We start from the raw sequence: 20,370 nt of genomic DNA on the forward strand, positions 1-20,370 counted from the left end.
TTCTCATCCGGGCTTATTACAAAGAAATGCTCAGTGATAATACATGGAATATCCGGCAAACTTTCTACTCCGTCTACCTCCAGAATTGCATGTCGATAAATTATGGACACATGGATAGATACCTCAGTGCGCTGAAAATAAGTTTGTTGAAGTTCAAACCTTTCTTTGCAACCGTAGTTTTCGGAATAGTCATGAATTATAATACAGTGATAAGGCAATAAGTTTTCTTTCAAACATTTAAGTTGTGCATTTTGCCACTGTGCACGGAACTGATGTCCAGCGAATTTGTCTAAAAGTTCTCTAAAGTAATTAAACATATCACCCGGTTTAGTGCATTTTCTGATAAGTGTAAGTTTTTTCTTAGAATTCACAGTGATATATTCGTACCGTTCCCAAGATACATTGGGAGCATCATCCGAAACATTCAACTCTTCGTCCGTAAATTTTAATAACGAAAGTCCACATTTACTACATTCACGATCTAAACACGCCTTCGAGTAAGAATTATTAACTTGATCCTTATCACATAGAGTAGCAACGGCGATATCAGTCAGGTGTTCATAAACAGGGTACAAGTTTTGCTCGAAATCTAAAATGTTCGGAATCGTGTATTTTTTTCTAAACTCCATTGTTTTTGAAAACAAAGATCTGGCTTCTACGTGGTAGCGACAACAGCACGTAACACGATCCTTTGGTCTTGCTGACCGGACAAAATACGGCTTTAATCTCTCAAATGATCTTTGGTTCATTTTTATATTTGGATTATTTATACAAAAGTCATTAAACACTTCAGTTTGAGATTTATCAAGTATATATATAGGATGTTTTAAGAATTGTTTGGGGCCGATACGGATACGCTTCGTGTCATTTTTGTTTCCAGACGGACGGGATGTATTAGGATCTGTCCAAAAATTGTACGCGATTTTCTTTACATCGTCAGTAATAGCATCTTTCCTCGTTTTTCTCTCAATATATGTCCAACATGACTTTTCAGAATTAAATATTTGCATACATACTCTTTTTCCTTTCGATAGCCGTTTAAGGGGAAGTCCCAACTTTCTTGAAAGCAAAGTTTTCTTTCGTTCTTTAGTTATGTTTTTACCACTCGTGCTTGCTACGATTACACTTAATGCAGTTCTTGCCGAATCAGATCTTGGAAATTTTGCCTGGTCGACTATCTCTTTAAGATCATTTAGAACAGCATTGCCAAGTTGAATGTCCGTTTTTTCTTCAGGCGTCACAACAAACTTTAATTTTTCAAGCGATTGAACAGTTGGGGAATGTTTATTGTCTAAATACGTGGCCATTACTGCTACTCTTTTTTTCGGTGTTGTAGGGAGTGCCCTCTTCATTGACTTTACAGCCCTGCTTTTCTCCATCTTATTCGAAAAAGTGTTTTTAATGTCATTTATAGTGTTTATAGTGGAAACTTTATTTTGAGTTTTCCTATATTTTCTTTTCCGTTCAGTTTCATAAAGTCGTTTATCAGCTTTACACTGCCTTTCTTTTCTTTTTCTCTTGGCCGCGGAAGTTTCGGAATAACCACAATTGTGACATTTTTGTTTTGATGCATTCATTCTGTCTTTTTTCTTCATTTCGTAGTTTTGTTTACACCTTTCTCTGTTTTTCTGTGCCTTTTTCTCCTTCCAAATTTCCAATCTCAAAGCAGACGTGCTTTTATTTACTGCAAATTAAAATCATTACCAAAAATTTATGATTGAGTTTTAAAAATGGAACGCTTGTTTAAAAGAAGCCTCTTTTGTGCTAAAAGATAGAAACGCATAAAAGAAACGCTCGTACAATTACGCACCCAAGTTTTACTCGTTTTAAAAACTTTGAAAGTTCTGCACCCAAGTTAAAATTTGCGGGCAAAATAAAACATGCAATCTGTTCCGCGTCGAGGGCAACACTTATTAATATCACGGAATAACAAAAAGGATCCGAAAAATCAGTAACATATAGATAAATCAAATCGTAGCTTAAAAAGTCTCTCTCTATATATATAGTTGAACAATGCATGCACCGACAATCGACTAAGTTGTGCGCTTGTTCTGTGTGTTTTTATGCCGCCTCGTTTTTTGTTGTTTTCACTACTCGAAACGACGTCAGGTTGCCGCGGTAATAAATTTGATGCGTGTGACATCTTTTTCACCATTTTTCAAACATTTTTTTTTCGGAAAGTACGAATGCTATGGAGATCAATATAGATATTTTAGAAAGACTAGAAAAATAACATGTCTATATATGAATTTCATTGTCGACAAACAAGTGCAAAACTAAACATAGTTAACTTTAATTACGACTGTACTCAACGTTTTTGTAAAAAATGAACGTGTGACATTTTATTCACTAAATTTAAAAATTTAGCATCTTTTTTGTTTTTGTGTTTGAACTAGTTTGCTTTTGAAATTAATTAATTACAGAAAAACAACATTATACTAGCTATATCATTTTCTCACCTGATGACATCATTTATCCGTATTTTTGAACTGTTTTCGTTAAAGTAGTTTCGGAAATGGAGATGGGACACAATGAAACTTTGCCGATTTGCCTGGCGAAACAGAATATGACGTCATTAGCCGTCATACAAATACGTCATAATGGGTTGCCATTTAATAGCAATTCGCGGCAAAAAAAAAATAATGAAAATCGGCAAAAAAAGAAGGCGAAAAGAAGGTTTATACTTCAGTTTTCATCGTCAAATGTTACCCGGGACAACCCATTATTTCCCCAAAATCCAGAATCAGATGCTTATCAACTCGAACAAATGCGTTCTATATTGTTTTAATGGAGATAAATGAACAAGGACATTTATATCCAGCACATTGATATCTTTGTTTTAATTAAAATACGTTTTTTTCTGCACCTGCAGTGCAGTTTTACTCACGAAACATGCAAAAAACGTAAACGGTACGAACATCGCGCGTAACGTCATAGATATAAGAAGATGTGGTATGAGTGCCAATGAGACAACTCTCCATCCAAGTCAAAATTTATAAAAGTAAACAATTATAGGTCAAAGTACGGTCTTCAACATGGAGCCTTAGCTCACACCAAACAGCAAGCTATAAAGGGCCCCAAAAATTAATAGTGTAAAACCATTCAAACGGGAAAACCAACGGTCTAATCTATATAAAAAACGAGAAACGAGAAACACTTATGAACCACATCACAAACGATGCTTATTACCACAAAACACAGATCAAATTTTAATTTTGGTGGCGTCACTTTTACCGTTCTAGAGTTATACTCCTTTACAAATAGAAAAATTGCTGAAATTTTCAATTCCGTTCTCTTTAACTCCAATTTGTCTCAACCAAATGTTATTTTGGTCCATAACTTATGCTCTTCTGACTTAAAGTATCAATTTAAGATCGGTTTTTATGTTAGAATTTCACCTACCTACACCCTACAGATGGCTTTATTACACATTTTTGAATATTCAAAAAGAGCATTCTAAGGATAATTTTATATTCAACGTGTATAATTTCAATTGATGTTTTTACCTTTGACGTTTTTTTTAAACTTTTATTTCCCGTCTTACGAAAAGAGAAGAAGTTTGTTTGTTAACATTTTACACCATATTCACACAAAAAAAACATGATAACACTCGAAAAAGACCGATCAATTCACGCTTTAAAACGATCCAGGGCACAAAATCGTCTGTTTTGTCGTCGTGAAATTTTCTTTTGATTTTTGTAGAGCCTGCGACTTTTGTCGCAAAAGCGAGACATAGCGATCCTACATTCCGTCGTCGGCGTTGTCGTCGGCGTTGTCGTCGTCGTCGTCCGGCGTCGTCGGCGGCGTCCACAAATATTCACTCTGTGGTTAAAGTTTTTGAAATTTTACTAACTTTCTTAAACTATCCTGGATTTCTAATAAACTTGGACAGAAGCTTGTTTATGATCATAAGATAGTATCCAGAAGAAAATTTTGTAAAAAGAAAATCCTGTTTATCCGTATTTTACTCATAAATGGACTTAGTTTTTCTGCCAGTTAACATAACATTCACTCTGTGGTTAAAGTTTTTCAAATTTTAATAACTTTCTTAAACTATCCTGGATTTGTACCATACTTGGACAGAAGCTTGTTTATGATCATAAGATAGTATTCAGAAGTTAATTTTGTTAAAAAAATCTTCCTGTTTATCCGTATTTTGCTTATAAATGGACTTAGTTTTTCTGCCAGTTAACATTACATTCACTCTGTGGTTAAAGTTTTCAAACTTTTAATAACTTTCCTAAACTATCCTGGATTTGTACCAAACTTGGACAGAAGCTTGTTTATGATCAAAAGCTAGTATCTAGAAGGAAATTTTGTAAAAAAAAAATTTCCTGTTTTTCCGTATATTACTTATAAATGGACTTAGTTTTTCTTCCAGTTAACATTACTTACAGTCTGTTTTTAAAACATTTATTAAATTCATAAACCATCCTGGATTCCTTCCAAACTTGAACAGAAGCTTCTTACAATCAACAGATAGTATCTAGAGGAAAATTTGTAATAATTATTTCCCCATTTTTGTTGAGCCTGCGACTAACAGAAAAAGTAGGCGAGACACTGAGTTCCACGGAACCCTTACGATTTTTTTCGTATGAAACTGAAATGTAATCATATGTCAAAATCTGCAAAAAACAAAAGTATTGCTGTTGATACAAGTATTATTTTTATTTAAAGTAAGTTCTCTGGGGTAAATTTCAGCAGAATGATTAGGGAATTCTTTATTATTTGAAGCAAAAATGCCATCAAGGTAACGGTAAGCGTTATTAAATGTATCTATTATATGGAATTTAGACGAATCTTCACTAAGAAATTGGCCATTAACTGAAATTCATAACAATACAGGAACAAGTTCTGAAGTAAAGTATCATAAGGATGAAAATTAAGAATTGAAAAAAAACCATTTAGTATTTCAAAAGTAGTTTTGTAGATAAATTGACTTGTGATTACAATGTAGATTTCAATCATTCCAATAAAGAGTTGGACCAAGTGATACCGGAGCGGACTGTTGGTTGCAGGCTGCAATCGGCAAGTCAGTTGAATATGAAGGAGGAAAGAACATATAAGTGTTTCACCAAAACAGTATATATACGGGTATATAAGGTTCATTTTGTGAATATTTGAAAAATGTGTAAGAATGTTTCGTATTTTATTTCCTTTATTAAACTGAACGAAGGTTTGAAATTTATTTGAAATTGATTCTTGATGTTATAAAACTTATATGTATTAGTGCCATTATATGAATTTAACAATTATGAGACAACTAACAAATGATTTACCAGCGGTAAAATTTTAGCTGGAGAAGTTAACTTGCTACGGATAAATAGCAGAAAATGTAGAAATTTCGAGAAATCACACATAGCGATGTGTACGAAACAGAACCTTTTCAGGAAGAAATACACGACTTTATCAAAATTCCACTGAAAGAATTTTTATGATCAATAATGACCATAACGCCGGAGTATTTTTTGTTGATTTACAAAGTCATTTAAAAGTGTGCAAAGTTTGCTACAATTCCATTACGACCTTTCTTAAACTATTTATGTTAAATGTTTTGTTATTTTGTTATGTTATATTAAACATGTAATATCACTTTTCATTCAATGTGCGTGTCCCCCCCCCCCCCCCTGTTTCTTTAATAAAACATGAATTGAAATCTAGAGACACATGATAGATTATTATGGTAATGATTATAAAAGCCATTTTAAACAATTTACCAAATCTCTAAGGTTAGAATTTTATTGTGTGAACTATCAAATTTTAAGGTGGATTAATTAGTTTCAGTGACAGATTTCCTCTTACAATATTTTATAACAAGTTTAATTGTTTCAAATGAAGGATTTATGCCCATCTGTCCAAACTCATTAAAACAAAAGTAAATAAGATGTAATAGTTATGTGCAATTCAGTATCCCTTTGCATTTTCATCCTTAAATTAAATCTTAGATGAAGTAATTAAGAACATAATTAAATGTTTAGAAAAACCTCATTTAATTCCATTCCCATTGTTAATTCTAAACGTAGAATGAGAGGAATTAAAATATTTATTTGTTTGCATGTGTATGTTCACGAATACGTAGTAATCTAAAGAAAAGGGAAAACGTAAGCATTTCATAATTGTGACTTTCAAATTATGTCTATTTTTGTTATTGTAATAAATAAACCATTTTCGGCCTCTTGCCCTCTTCTGTTTCCGTATGTTTTTTTCTTTATTATTTTGAATGACTACTACAAAAAGTGAGATATCGAAACAAGTTGCTTTTAAAAAAAAAAGACAATACGTGAACCTTAGAACTTTTTTATTCTAATTAATAATTCAACTGAATAAGAAATTATATATCAGTGTTATCTTGGCCATGTGTGTGGAGGGTAATATTTTCTTTTTATTGTAAATCATTACAAGTTTGGCATGTTGAGAGAATTGTTAAATATAAAGCAAGGAGAGTAAAAAAAAAAAAGATTCCCAGACGTATAATTTCTGAAAGAATAATGATAATTCAAAACATGGGAGGACACATGTACCTTCTTCCAAAAATTCATAAAATTAATCTAGAAATAAGTAATGAGGCATTTCGAACTGGTCAGCCAGCAGGACACATTAATGTTCGTTACCGACCAATCATCAATAAGTGTAACTCTCCCGCGGGAGATACTTACTTGATCTAATTATAAATATAAAAAGAAGATGTGATATGATTGCCAATGAGACAACTCTCCACAAGAGACCAAATGACACAGACATTAACAACTATAGGTCACCGTACAATGACAATGAGCAAAGCCCATACCGCATAGTCAGCTATAAAAGGCCCCGAAATCACAAATGTAAAACAATTCAAACGAGAAAACTAACGGCCTAATTTATGTACAAAAAATGAACGAAAAACAAATATGTAACACATCAACAAACGACAACCACTAAATTACAGGCTCCTGACTTGTGACAAGCACATACATACAGCTTTAATAGATCTAAAATACACAAAAATGCGCCTAAAGCATCTGGTGGAGTCGGGGTACTTGTAAAAAACTGGCTATTTGAACTTTTTAATGTTTCCGTGGTTGATAAGTCATTTGATGGAATTCTTGGAATAAAATTTACCGGCCGTTCAACTGAATTTGAATTTCTTGTATTTGCGTGTTATTTGCCTCCAGAGAACTCTAGTAGAGGCCGTGACGCTCAAAGTTTCTATGCACATCTGTTATCGCAAATATACATGAACAACGAGAATGATGGAATATATTTGATAGGAGACTTTAATTCACGAATTGGATCTCTTTCGGAAACATTGAATGATATCGATAATCTACCAAAAAGACAACCGTTAGACAAAAGTATCAATCAGCACGGACACGAACTATTAGATTTTCTGAATGAAGCCAAATTTTGTGTACTCAACGGAAGATTCCCTAATGACAATTTTACCTCTATATCGAAAAAAGGGAAGGCCGTAGTAGATTATATATGCGTCCCGCAGGATATTTATGAATATTTGAATTACTTCAAAGTGTTAACTATTCAGTCAATTGTTAACGACAATAGGTTGCTAGAACTAATTGGTGACAAATCAATATTACCTGATCATTCGGTTATTATGTGTGAATTTAAAGTTACGCATCATGGACTATCGTATAGGATTAAAGATCAAACTAACTGTCAACCGCGTTTCAAGCTTGACCGCATTCCGTTAGATTTCATGGCAAGCGATATTAGAAGGTCCGCACTATTTGAGGTAATTGATAAAATTGAGCGATGTAGGGAAACCCAAGATAATGTAGACAAAATTTATGACAATTTGTGCACTGTAATTTTAACCGAAATGAACGAAAAAATACCGAAAACTGGATATGATAGAGCCAACAAAAGACTTAAAAACCGGAAACCGTATTGGAATGATAACCTAACGAATTTATGGAATGATATGCGACACAAAGAAAAGGATTTTGTACAGTGTGACGGAAATCGAAATGTTAAATCAGCTCTCAGACGCGAGTACAGTCAAGCGAGAGATGTTTTTGATAAAAATCTTAGACGAACGGAACGCACATACAAGAAAGCTATGGCAGTCGATATTGAAACAATGGTAACAACGAATCCTAATGAGTTCTGGGAAAAGATCAGAAAGCTTGGTCCTAGAAATGTGAAGGATATTCCGATGGAAGTCGTTGATGAATCTGGTGAAGTCTTAACGAACGAGAAGGACGTACTTAACAAATGGCGTATCGATTTTGAAAATCTTTACAACGGGAAAAACAACACCGAATTTGAAAACGACCATTATAATCAGTCAAAAGGTCATAAACAGTTATTGGAATCTGAAATGGAAGATCTGTTGTTTATGCCGAATGAGGATTTAAACTCTAATATTACGATTGGTGAAATAACTAATATAGTAATGCATGCAAAATCATAATCAGCAAGTGGACCCGACCAAATTCCGTACGGCGTTTTAAAGTACCCGATAATCATTCAAACATTGCAACAACTCTTCCAACTAATATTTGACACCAGTATAATTCCAACCATCTGGAGAAAAGCCATCATATGTCCAATATTGAAAGACCCGTCATCAGATCTCCGAGTACCAATGAACTATAGAGGTATAAGTCTTTTGTCGTGCACTAGCAAATTGTATAGTTCTTTTATCAATCAACGGCTCGTCAGTCATCTTGAAAATAATGATATTCTTGCCGACGAACAAAATGGGTTTAGAAAAAATAGATCATGTGAAGACCATATATTTACTTTGAATAGTGTTATTAGAAATAATAAATCAGTATTTGTTGCATTCATCGATCTGAAGAAATGTTTTGATTTTATTGACAGAGATATGATGTTATACAAACTTTTGCTGAATAAAATTGATGGGAAGTTGTACAATTCTGTAAAAAGTATAAACCAAAGTTCTGAGTCATGTGTTCGTATTAACGGTAAACTAACATCGTGGTTTTGCTGTAAAACTGGTGTGAAACAAGGAGATAATTTATCGCCGACACTCTTCTCCATATTTATAAACGATCTTGTCCAAGAAATTAATGACCTTAATCTTGGGGTAGACTTACTTGAAACGAAGTTATCATTATTATTGTATGCGGATGATATAGCGTTAGTTGCAAAGTCGGCTGAGGATCTTCAGTGTATGTTGAACACACTTCACCAATGGTGTAAACGATGGAGGGTGTTAATCAATACAGATAAATCTAAATGTATTCATTTCAGAAAACCAAGAACTAAAGAAACTAATTTTGAATTTACAGTTGGAAAAAACAAATTGGAGAAGGTCGAAAATTACAAATATTTAGGGATTACATTCGGTCATAACGGAAATTTCATAACCAACGCGGAAAATTTGTCGAAAGGCGGTGGGAGAGCACTAGGGACGATCATATCCAAAATTCACAACAATAAAGACTTCGGATTTAATGCCTACGAAAAACTGTATTACTCGTGTGTAGTTCCTATCTTAGATTATGCCTCAAGTGTTTGGGGATACAGAAAATTTCAAACAATAGACAATATTCAAAACCGTACAATACGATATTTTCTTGGTGTTCACCGTTTTGCGCCCACTCTTGCCCTACATGGGGATGTTGGATGGATCCCAAGCCAGTTTCGAAGATGGACAAACATGGTGAGGTATTGGAACAGACTACTCAAGTTTGAAGATGATCGCATAACGAAGCTCGCTTTTAATGCAGACTATAACCGTTGTACCGACAACTGGTGTAGCGAATTGAAAGACATTCTCTGTAAACTTAATTTAGAACATTATTTTGATTCAAAAACTGCTATTAATTTGAGAACTGTAGAAATGAACATTCAGCGCCTTTATTCAAACATATGGAATGATAATATACAACAAGTGCCAAAACTTCGTACTTATATAACTTTCAAATCTGCCTTTAATCAAGAACAGTATGTAAAAATCAATTTAACCAAAGTCGAACGCTCGCATTTAGCACAATTCAGATGTGGAATATTACCTCTGAGGATTGAAACAGGACGATATATTGGTGAAAGACCAGAAGAAAGACTCTGTAAATTTTGTACTGCAGACGTGACCGAAACTGAAACTCATTTTTTACTAGACTGTACATTCTATTCTGATATACGAGAACATGTGTTTGGTGAACTTTTATTAACTACTTCCTTTATATCTATGGACAATAATGAAAAGCTTATTTTTTTAATTATAAGTCATACTCGAAAACTAGCCAAATACATCGTACAGGCATATTTCAAAAGACGCAATTCTGTTTACAAATAGCTTAATATCTTTATATTTTTTAAAATTAACATTCGTCAACAAAAAGATAATTTCATGAATAATTTGATATTTTGAAGAACGTGATAAAATTGTTTTATAATTATTTAATTTCATTTGAGGTGACTTATAGGTCCATTGGGCCGGGTGTATTAATATTAATATTCATAATATATTGTATGTTTATAATCTGTACATATTTACACATGTCACTATAGTAAATAATTTACTTACTTACTTTTACAGAATGTGGCGGAGTTAAACATGTTAGCGGGATCCCAACCCTCCCCCTAACCTGGGACAGTGGTGTAACAGTACAACATAAGAACGAACTATAAAAATCAGTTGAAAAAGGCTTAACTCATCAGATGGATACAAACAGAAATACTACACAGAGTGGACGTGACCGGGTACTTGTATATCCCAACAACAAATAGATACTAAGTACAGATCTGAGAGTACTCGCAGTTACTGACAGCTAGTTCAAAGCCACTAACAACTAATTAAAAAAATCATGCATCTAAGACTAAATTATCAATTAGTACACATCCAACATCTAATTATTGAAGAGGCATAATTTTTACATTCAAGATACAAAAAAAAAATCATTAATAAAATAGAGTCACACGAGGTAAAAAAGTATGCATTCTTATTGCCTATGATGTACGTCAATGTACACAAATATGATCATTGATAATTTAGAAGAAACTGTTATCAATGCATTAGAATTTAATGACACACAGGAGAATATACTTTAAAGATTCAAAACAAAATAGATTTAACTGCATTTGTTAAATTAATTCTTAGAAACAATGAATTTGAGTTTAATGGACTGTTAAACACATTATAGGAGCACCCATTGTCACCAACATGCACAGATCTGCATCTGTCTGCCCTATTCATTAAAATCTTAGATAAGTTCCAATGGAGAGAAAACATCAAATTACACTGTCAATAGGGATGACAGTTTTATGGTCTTCACAGGCAAATTAGAGCAAGTTGAAGATTTCTTTAACCTTGCAAACGAAATTGACCATCTACTTAAGTTCTAATATGAGGTGTCGACATCTAGTATGGCCTATTTAGAGGGTGGTAAAGGGTTATTTTCGAGCAACGTTTTCGGCCTTTTTATTTCACGTGTTTCCGTGTTTCGACGTTTTATTTCTCGTTTTCTCGTGTTTGGTTCGATGTGCGTGCTTCGTGTTTTCCCTTAATTATTTTCCGTGTTTCGTGTCGGTACTCTTATTTTCCCGTGCTTGTCCAGCATTTGATTAAAAGTAAACCGGGACTAATTCAAAGTCAGCCCAAATATTGTTTTAAATTATAAACTAATTAACTGGTCCCAAGATATTTATCAATAGCCTATTGTATTACTATGATAAATCGGATGCAACTAACGGACGCTAAAAGGTGACCACATGCAGGGTCGCCATGTCCATTTATAATGACTGCATGATCTCCAAGAACGGCTGAGTAATAACTTTTGGTACTTTTTTCCTTAATATTTACGATTTTATTCCTTGGCTTCGTTTTTCAAGAGTGTTTTTTTTTTTCCGTGCATCGTTTTTGCGATTTGTTATTTCACGTGTTTCCGTGTTCAGACCCTCCCTTTTAGCACCCTCTATTTAGATACCGAAGTGTACAAAAGTGAACGATTCCATAATGATGGAATTCTTAATGTTAAGTCACATATATTAAAAACACAGAAACGTATCAATATTTACCAATCACTAGTGCACATCCAAAACACACATAAATTTAAGAGCATTACAGTGTGTGAATAATATAAGAAATTTCTACTTCTACCACTAAGTGACCACCGTCATTTGGTTGACTATCCTGTCACTGTTTGGTGTGCGCTTGCATACTTAACAAGTCCAAAAATAATTTTAACAGAAAGGAAATAATTTGTGCTGTACATAACATTTATACATGGTGCAAATAAAAACATGGGACTTGAAATTTAATGTGCATGCAGTAGTCTCTTGAACGAGTCAAGACTTTCTGCAGCGGTCACTGAAATAATAGTGACATCAATGAATTAAATAAACATTTAATTAACTTGCAAGATAACTTAATTGATAGAGAATACTGTAAAACGGAATCAGTAAAAGTTGTAAACATGTATATTAACGAACAGTCTTTATTTTACTTGTTTTATTTTCATTTGAATTTTTTTTTATCTGATTTGTCAAAATGACAAGTGTGCATAATGATTTTATTGTTACAAATCAAATCCCGAAGCCCACTATAACTCATTATGTAGAAACCACAGCACTATTTTAAAATATCTCTCTGTGAATATCTACAAACAGATGTTTGATACCATAGGTCGTTATAATTAAATCTTGACCATTTAACTTTCACTTGTTTTTCAAAGGGTACAACTGTCAAATTTGCTCAAGTCAGTAAACCCTTGCAATGCATAAAATGTAGCTTTACAATAAATATACATGTTTGAAAAGGATCTATAGATTGTTTATTATCATATATCAGATAAGTGAATAAGCGATCTGTGAAAATTCTTTATTGCCATGTTTTAAATATCTTAGATACACCGTATGGAGGTGCTCTTAATTGCAGGAAGCTAATACAGATAAGATGAATAGTTGTTCCGAATGAACAATAATTTTTAGCTTCCGAATATTCCTCCATAGACTATATTTCTAACTAATAAATATGCGTGAACCCTCAGGGGTTCACGCAAAAAGAAAGCATTATCAAGCCCTTTCAAATGCTTAATCAAATGATCACTTTAAAATTACTGCCAATACTACTTCAAGTGATCTGAAATATATTGTACATGTCAATAAATGTCTGAAGGTATATAAATTGTCACTTTGATTAATTGGGAAATAATTAATTTTAAACATTAAGGATGAGTGTTGGTCTATTTTTCAAGATTTTAAATATGCATGAGTCAACTTCCACATACAGTTGAGTACGTTTTGTGGTAATAAGCACTGTGTCTAAGTTTCATAACATTTGGTTGAGGCAAACTGAAGTTAGAGAACGGAAACGAAAATTTCATCAATTTTTTCCGTTTTTGTCAATTTCACAATTTCAGTTTTTTAACCGTAACTTCAGATTTTCGAACATTAACCACTCTGGAGATTTTCTTAAACGATGCGCCAATGTCTCCTCTACAACACCTATATAGTCGTTGCCCGTCATAATCTCTTGAAATTGGTCCAAAATTAACTTAAATTGGCCTACCCCCTAATCTCATTTTGTCAATTTCACAATAAAAGTTTCAGTTTTTTAACCGTAACTTCAGATTTAGGAACATAAACCACTCTGGAGATTTTTCTAAACGATGCGCCAATGTTTTCTCTACAACACCTATATAGTCGTTGCCCGTCACAATCTCTTGAAATTGGTCCAAATTTAACTTAAATTGGCCTACCCCCCTAATCTCATTTTGTCAATTTCACATTAAAAGTTTCAGTTTTTTAACCGTAACTTCAGATTTTCGAACATAAACCACTCTGGAGATTTTCCTAAACGATGCGCCAATGTCTCCTCTACAACACCTATATAGTCGTTGCCCGTCACAATCTCATTAAAATAGTCCAAACTTTTTCTTTTAGTGCCCTACCCCCCTAATCTCATTTTGTCAATTTCACAATAAAATTTTCAGTTTGTTAACCGTAACTTCAGATTTTCGAACATAAACCACTCTGGAGATTTTCCTAAACGATGCGCCAATGTCTTCTCTACAACACCTATATAGTCGTTACCCGTCACAATCTCTTTAAAATAATCCAATTTTTTTCTTTTAGTGCCCTACCCCCCTAATCTCATTTTGTCAATTTCACAATAAAATTTTCAGTTTTTTAACCGTAACTTCAGATTTTCGAACATAAACCACTCTGGAGATTTTTCTAAACGATGCGCCAATGTCTCCTCTACAACACCTATATAGTCGTTGCCCGTCACAATCTCTTGAAATTGGTCCAAAATTAACTTAAATTGCCCTTTGTCAATTTCACAATTTCAGTTTCTTAACCGTAACTTCAGATTTTCGAACATAAACCACTCTGGAGATTTTCCTAAACGATGCGCCGATGTCTCCTCTACAACACCTATATAGTTGTTGCCCGTCCCACCCTAATCTCATTTTGTCAATTTCACAATAAAATTTTCAGTTTTTTAACCGTAACTTCAGATTTTCGAACATAAACCACTCTGGAGATTTTCTTAAACGATGCGCCATTGTCTCGTCTACAACACCTATATAGTCGTTGCCCGTCACAATCTCTTGAAATTGGTCCAAAATTAACTTAAATTGCCCTAACCCCCCCCCCCCCCCCCCCCCCCTAATCGCATTTTGTCATTTTCACAATAAAATTTTCAGTTTTTTAACCGTAACTTCAGATTTTCGAACATAAACCACTCTGGAGATTTTCTTACACGATGCGCCAATGTCCCCTCTACAACACCTATAAAGTCGTTGCCCGTCACAATCTCTTTAAAACAGTCCAATTTTTTCTTTTAATTCCCTACCCCCCTAATCTCATTTTCTCAATTTCACAATAAAAGTTTCAGTTTTTTAACCGTAACTTCAGATTTTCGAACATAAACACCTCTGGAGGTTTTCTTAAACGATGCGCCATTGTCTCTTCTACAACACCTATATAGTCGTTGCCCGTCACAATCTCTTGAAATTGATACAAAATTAACTTAAATTTGCCTACCCCCTTAATCTCATTTTGTCAATTTCACAATTTCAGTTTTTTAACTGTAACTTCAGATTTTCGAACATAAACCACTCTGGAGATTTTCTTACACGATGCGCCAATGTCCCCTCTGCAACATTTATATAGTCGTTGCCCGTCACAACCTCTTTAAAATAGTCCAAATTTTTCTTTTAGTGCCCTACCCCCGTAATCTCATTTTGTCAATTTCACCATAAAATTTTCAGTTTTTTAACCGTAACTTCAAATTTTCGAACATAAACCACTCTGGAGATTTTCTTAAACGATGCGCCATTGTCTCCTCTACAACACCTATATAGTCGTTGCCCGTCACAATCTCTTGAAATTGGCCCAAAATTAACTTAAATTGCCCTACCCAACCCCCCTAATCTCATTTTGTCAATTTCACAATAAAATTTTCAGTTTTTTAACCGTAACTTCAGATTTTCGAACATAAACCACTCTGGAAATTTTCCTAAACGATGCGCCAATGTCTCCTCTACAACACCTTTATAGTCGTTACCCGTCACAATCTCTTGAAGTTGGTCCGAAATTAACTTAAATTGGCCTACCCCCTTAATCTCATTTTGTCAATTTCACAATTTCAGTTTTTTAACCATAACTTCAGATTTTCGAACAAAAACCACTCTGAAGATTTTCTTAAACGATGCGCCAATGTCTCCTCTACAACACCTATATAGTCGTTGCCCGTCACAATCTCTTTAAAATGGTCCAAATTTTTCTTTTAATGCCTTACCTCCCCCCTAATCTCATTTTGTCAATTTCACAATAAAATTTTCAGTTTTTTAACCGTAACTTCAGATTTTCGAACATAAACCACTCTGGAGATTTTCTTAAACGATGCGCCATTGTCTCCTCTACAACACCTATATAGTCGTTGCCCGTCACAATCTCTTGAAATTGGTCCAAAATTAACTTAAATTGCCCTAACCCCCCTAATCTCATTTTGTCAATTTCACAATAAAAGTTTCAGTTTTTTAACCGTAACTTCAGATTTTCGAACATAAACCACTCTAGAGATTTTCTTAAACGATTCGCCAATGTCTTCTCTACAACACCTATATAGTCGTTGCCCGTCACAGTCTCTAAAAAGGTCCAAAATTAACTTAAATTGGCCTACCCCCCTAATCTCATTTTGTCAATTTCACAATTTCAGTTTTTTAACCATAACTTCAGATTTTCGAACATAAACCACTCTAGAGATTTTCTTAAACGATGCGCCAATGTCTTCTTTACAACACCTGTATAGTCGTTGCCCGTCACAATCTTTTTAAAATAGTCCATTTTTTTTCTTTTAATGCCCTACCCCCCTAATCTCATTTTGTCAATTTCACAATAAAATTTTCAGTTTTTTAACCGTAACTTCAGATTTTCGAACATAAACCACTCTGGAGATTTTTCTAAACGATGCGCCAATGTCTCCTCTACAACACCTATATAGTCGTTGCCCGTCACAATCTCATTAAATTAGTCCAAATTTTTTCTTTTAGTGCCCTACCCCCCTAATCTCATTTTGTCAATTTCACAATAAAATTTTCAGTTTTTTAACCGTAACTTCAGATTTTCGAACATAAACCACTCTGGAGATTTTCCTAAACGATGCGCCAATGTCTCCTCTACAACACCTATATAGTCGTTACCCGTCACAATCTCTTTAAAATAGTCCAATTTTTTTCTTTTAGTGCCCTACCCCCCTAATCTCATTTTGTCAATTTCACAATAAAATTTTCAGTTTTTTAACCGTAACTTCAGATTTTCGAACATAAACCACTCTTGAGATATTCTTACACGATGGGCCAATGTCCCCTCTACAACACCTATATAGTCGTTGCCTGTTACAATCTCTTCAAATTGGTCCAAAATTAACTTAAATTGGCCTACCCCCCTAATCTCATTTTGTCAATTTCACAATTTCAGTTTTTTAACCGTAACTTCAGATTTTCGAACATAAACCACTCTGGAAATTTTCCTAAACGTTGCGCCAATGTCTCCTCTACATCACCTATAGGCAGTCGTTGCCCGTCACAATCTCTATAAATGGGTCAACAATCAACTTAAGGTATCCCCCTTTTCGTTTTTAATTACAATTTTTTCAACCTAACTTCAGATTTTTTAACATAAACCATCCTGGAGTTTGTCTTAATAGATACACAGCTGCATCACCTATGCAGTCGTGTACCGTCACAATCTCTATAAATGGGTCAAAAATCAACTTTATGTATGCCCCCTCCTCCCTTTTCGTTTTTACAATTTCAGTTTTTTAAACTTAACTTCAGATTTTTAAACATAAACTATTCTGGAGTTTGTCTTATTAGATACGATAATATCTCCTCTATGTTACCTTTACAGTCGTTGACTGTCAAAATCTCTATAAATTGGTCAAAATCTTTATGGTATCCCTTTTGTTTTAATTTTTTTTATTCGTTTTTGTTTAATATTTTGAATATTCTCATAATTGCCCGCTAGGTCTCTGTAATTGTTCGCTAGCTCGAAAAAAACGTGATTGTCTTATGTGAAATTGTGGTTTTTAGTTATACCTCCTAATTGTTCGCTGGCTAATTGTTCGCTACAATTGTTCGCTAGCTTGAGTCAAGTCTTAAACTGACAACTCATGGAAGTCTCAGTATTGATATATAATTTTTATTGCAATTAAAACTGCAGTTTATTTCTTTGAAATTGAAACCATGATAGAAAAACAAAGGATATAGGGTATCCATCCATGACACAAAATCATGTTTTTATTACCGATTGTTCTATTATTGCTGTCGTGCATTTCTGGAGAATTAAATCAGTTTAATTGCATAGAGATAATTCCAGGAAAACTATTTAAAGACAATGTCGTTTCGTCCAAGGATGACAGTTTTTATACAGACTGCATAACATACTGTATGGATCGGGATGAAATTTGGTTGAGTGCGTCATTACAAAAAACAAATTGTTTTTGCCATGACAAACATTTCACAGGCAATGACGGAACCGCCGATTCTTCGTCCACCTATTTTAAACTAGACAAGAGAACTAACAGCCGTAACTGTTATGATATCTACAGGTGTTACTCCAAAGGAAACGGTGTATATAATGTTTCACTAGACGGTACGTTATGCTGTTTATAGTTATTTTGCATTGGCAGACGGGATCACAAGTATCAGTTAAATATAAGTGGTTATATTGGTAATGCAGGAGACGCAGCACGTACACATGATGGTATGTTGTTTTCTGCTGGTTTGATTGATTATGATAACTGGCCTACAGCATGTGTCGATCGATTTGGCAGTGGGGGGTTCTGGTACAACGCTTGTCACAATATGAATATCAATGGACAGTACAACAACACAGCGAAAGGAGAAGGGATAAATTGGGCACAGTGGCGCGGTTATTATTATTCCTTAAAATCTGTAAGCATGAAGGTCAGGCCTAAACAGAATTAACAATAAGGAAGAGAATAAATCTTTCATGGGGGTTTTTCTAACAAGGTGAAAGTAAGAAAAACCACGAAACCTATTTTTTTTTTACAAATTTAATGAATGACTGTAATATTTTTAATTAATTATCCTTTACAGATTATTACGTGAACTTATGCTTTTCGTGTAACGACGAGTTTTTATCTACAGGACAATCAGTTACTGACAGCAAAATCTCGTAATGTTCCAGCAGAACGAGAAATTATCTTTTAATTTGTAGGAAAAAAACGAGTTGAATGGTATTTTTTAACGCAGTGTAGGAGAAAATACTCAACGAAAAGCAGTAAAATTGTCGTTGAACACTAAACATGACACAGGTTTACGTAAAGAAAAGGAAACAAAGACCTTCAATCAAAGTACTGATTTAGTGCTTCAGACCCAGAATATGTATGAACATCAAAATTATTTATTTTGTAAAAATATTTCCTTTCTCTATTGGTACTGTACACGTATACCTAACAACAAAATTATTTTCATTTACCTGTGTTTAAAGTTATTGCAAATGGATGGTATTATTGTTCGAGCATATTGTTTTTCTTTAATTGTTTAACATTTCATACCGATATAACATGTTACTTTTATTATTCTTCCCTTAGTTTATTTATTTTGTATTCAAAATTATTTATTTTGTAATAATATTTCCTTTCTCTATTGGTACTGTACACGTATACCTAACAACAAAATTATTTTCATTTACTTGTGTTTAAAGTTATTGCAAATGGATGGTATTTTTGTTCGAGCATATTGTTTTTCTTTTATTGTTTAACATTTCTTACCGATATAACATGTTACTTTTATTATTCTTCACTTAGTTTATTTATATTGTATTTACATTGTGTCATAGGTCAAATTTATTTGTTCAGTGTATGTTCAATGGTGTTAATATGTCCTTTGATTGAGTTAAGCTATTTCAGTTGATATTTTATAGTGTGTTTTTCTATGTTGTGATGATACACTATTGTTTCAGAAAAAGGGTGAAGGTTTGGTACCATTAAAACGTTTAAACCCGCTGCATTTGTTTGCACCTGTCCTAAGTCAGGAATCTGATGTTCTCGTGTTTCTCGTTTCTCGTTTTTTATATAGATTAGACCGTTGGTTTTCCCGTTTGAATGGTTTTACACTAGTTATTTTTTGGGGCCCTTTATAGCTTACTGTTCGGTGTGAGCCAATGCTCCGTGTTGAAGACCGTACTGTGACCTATAATGGTTTACTTTTATAAATTTTGACTTGAATGGAGAGTTGTCTCATTGGCACTCATACCACATCTTCTTATATCTATAAAAAGTTCTCTTCATTTCCTTCGAGGTATTTTTCAAAGCATCACTTTTCTACGTAATTAAAAGAACTGTAATTAGTGGTTATAAAGAACTGTAATTAGTGGTTATTAAGAACTGTAATTAGTGGTTATTAAGAACTGTAATTAGTGGTTATAAAGAACTGTAATTAGTGGTTATAAAGTTAGCTGTCTATTGCAATTAATGATACTTTTTTAAATTCATTGCAACATGTGGAACCTTAAGATGAATACTGGTAAAACAAAGTGATTTTTTAGGAAAATGAAGCAAGCATGCATTTGTATTTTGATCTTTAGAAATAATAGACTATTATACATATCTTGGTCTTTTGTTTAACTATCACGGGACACTTGTTATGCACAGAAAATTCAAGGTTTGCAACAAACACATGTTTATATAAAGAATTGGAAACAAAAACACAAACCTTAACAGATTTTTTTGCAAATCCAATATGACTGCCCAAAAAGAATCGAAGACCTTACAAATCAACTGGTTATAATGGTTGCTTATATAGAAATAAGAAGATGAGGTATGATCGTTAATGAGACAACTTTAAACCAGAGACCAAATGAGGTAAAAGTTAGCAACTTAGGTAAAAAATAAGCAAAACCCATACCGCATAGCAAGCTATA

At 33.6% G+C, this 20,370-nt stretch overlaps 1 long non-coding RNA gene across 3 annotated transcripts; it reads right to left on the bottom strand.

Moving 5' to 3' along the window:
• Positions 1-12,994: 12,994 nt before the first annotated feature.
• LOC127734264 (uncharacterized) lies at positions 12,995-15,339 on the bottom strand. Of its 3 annotated transcripts, none has more exons than XR_007997494.1 (4): positions 15,108-15,339; positions 14,182-14,206; positions 13,607-13,989; positions 12,995-13,416 (listed from the first exon to the last, which is right to left on the bottom strand). It is a non-coding gene; the product is annotated as an uncharacterized LOC127734264 (long non-coding RNA). The 3 variants fall into 3 exon arrangements; XR_007997492.1 differs by lacking the exon at positions 14,182-14,206 and adding an exon at positions 14,498-14,522; XR_007997493.1 differs by lacking the exon at positions 14,182-14,206 and adding an exon at positions 14,898-14,922.
• Between the last annotated feature and the right edge of the window lie 5,031 nt (positions 15,340-20,370).

The sequence above is a fragment of the Mytilus californianus genome, unplaced genomic scaffold, assembly GCF_021869535.1.
Source record: "Mytilus californianus isolate M0D057914Y unplaced genomic scaffold, xbMytCali1.0.p SCAF_3, whole genome shotgun sequence".
Taxonomy (NCBI): domain Eukaryota; kingdom Metazoa; phylum Mollusca; class Bivalvia; order Mytilida; family Mytilidae; genus Mytilus; species Mytilus californianus.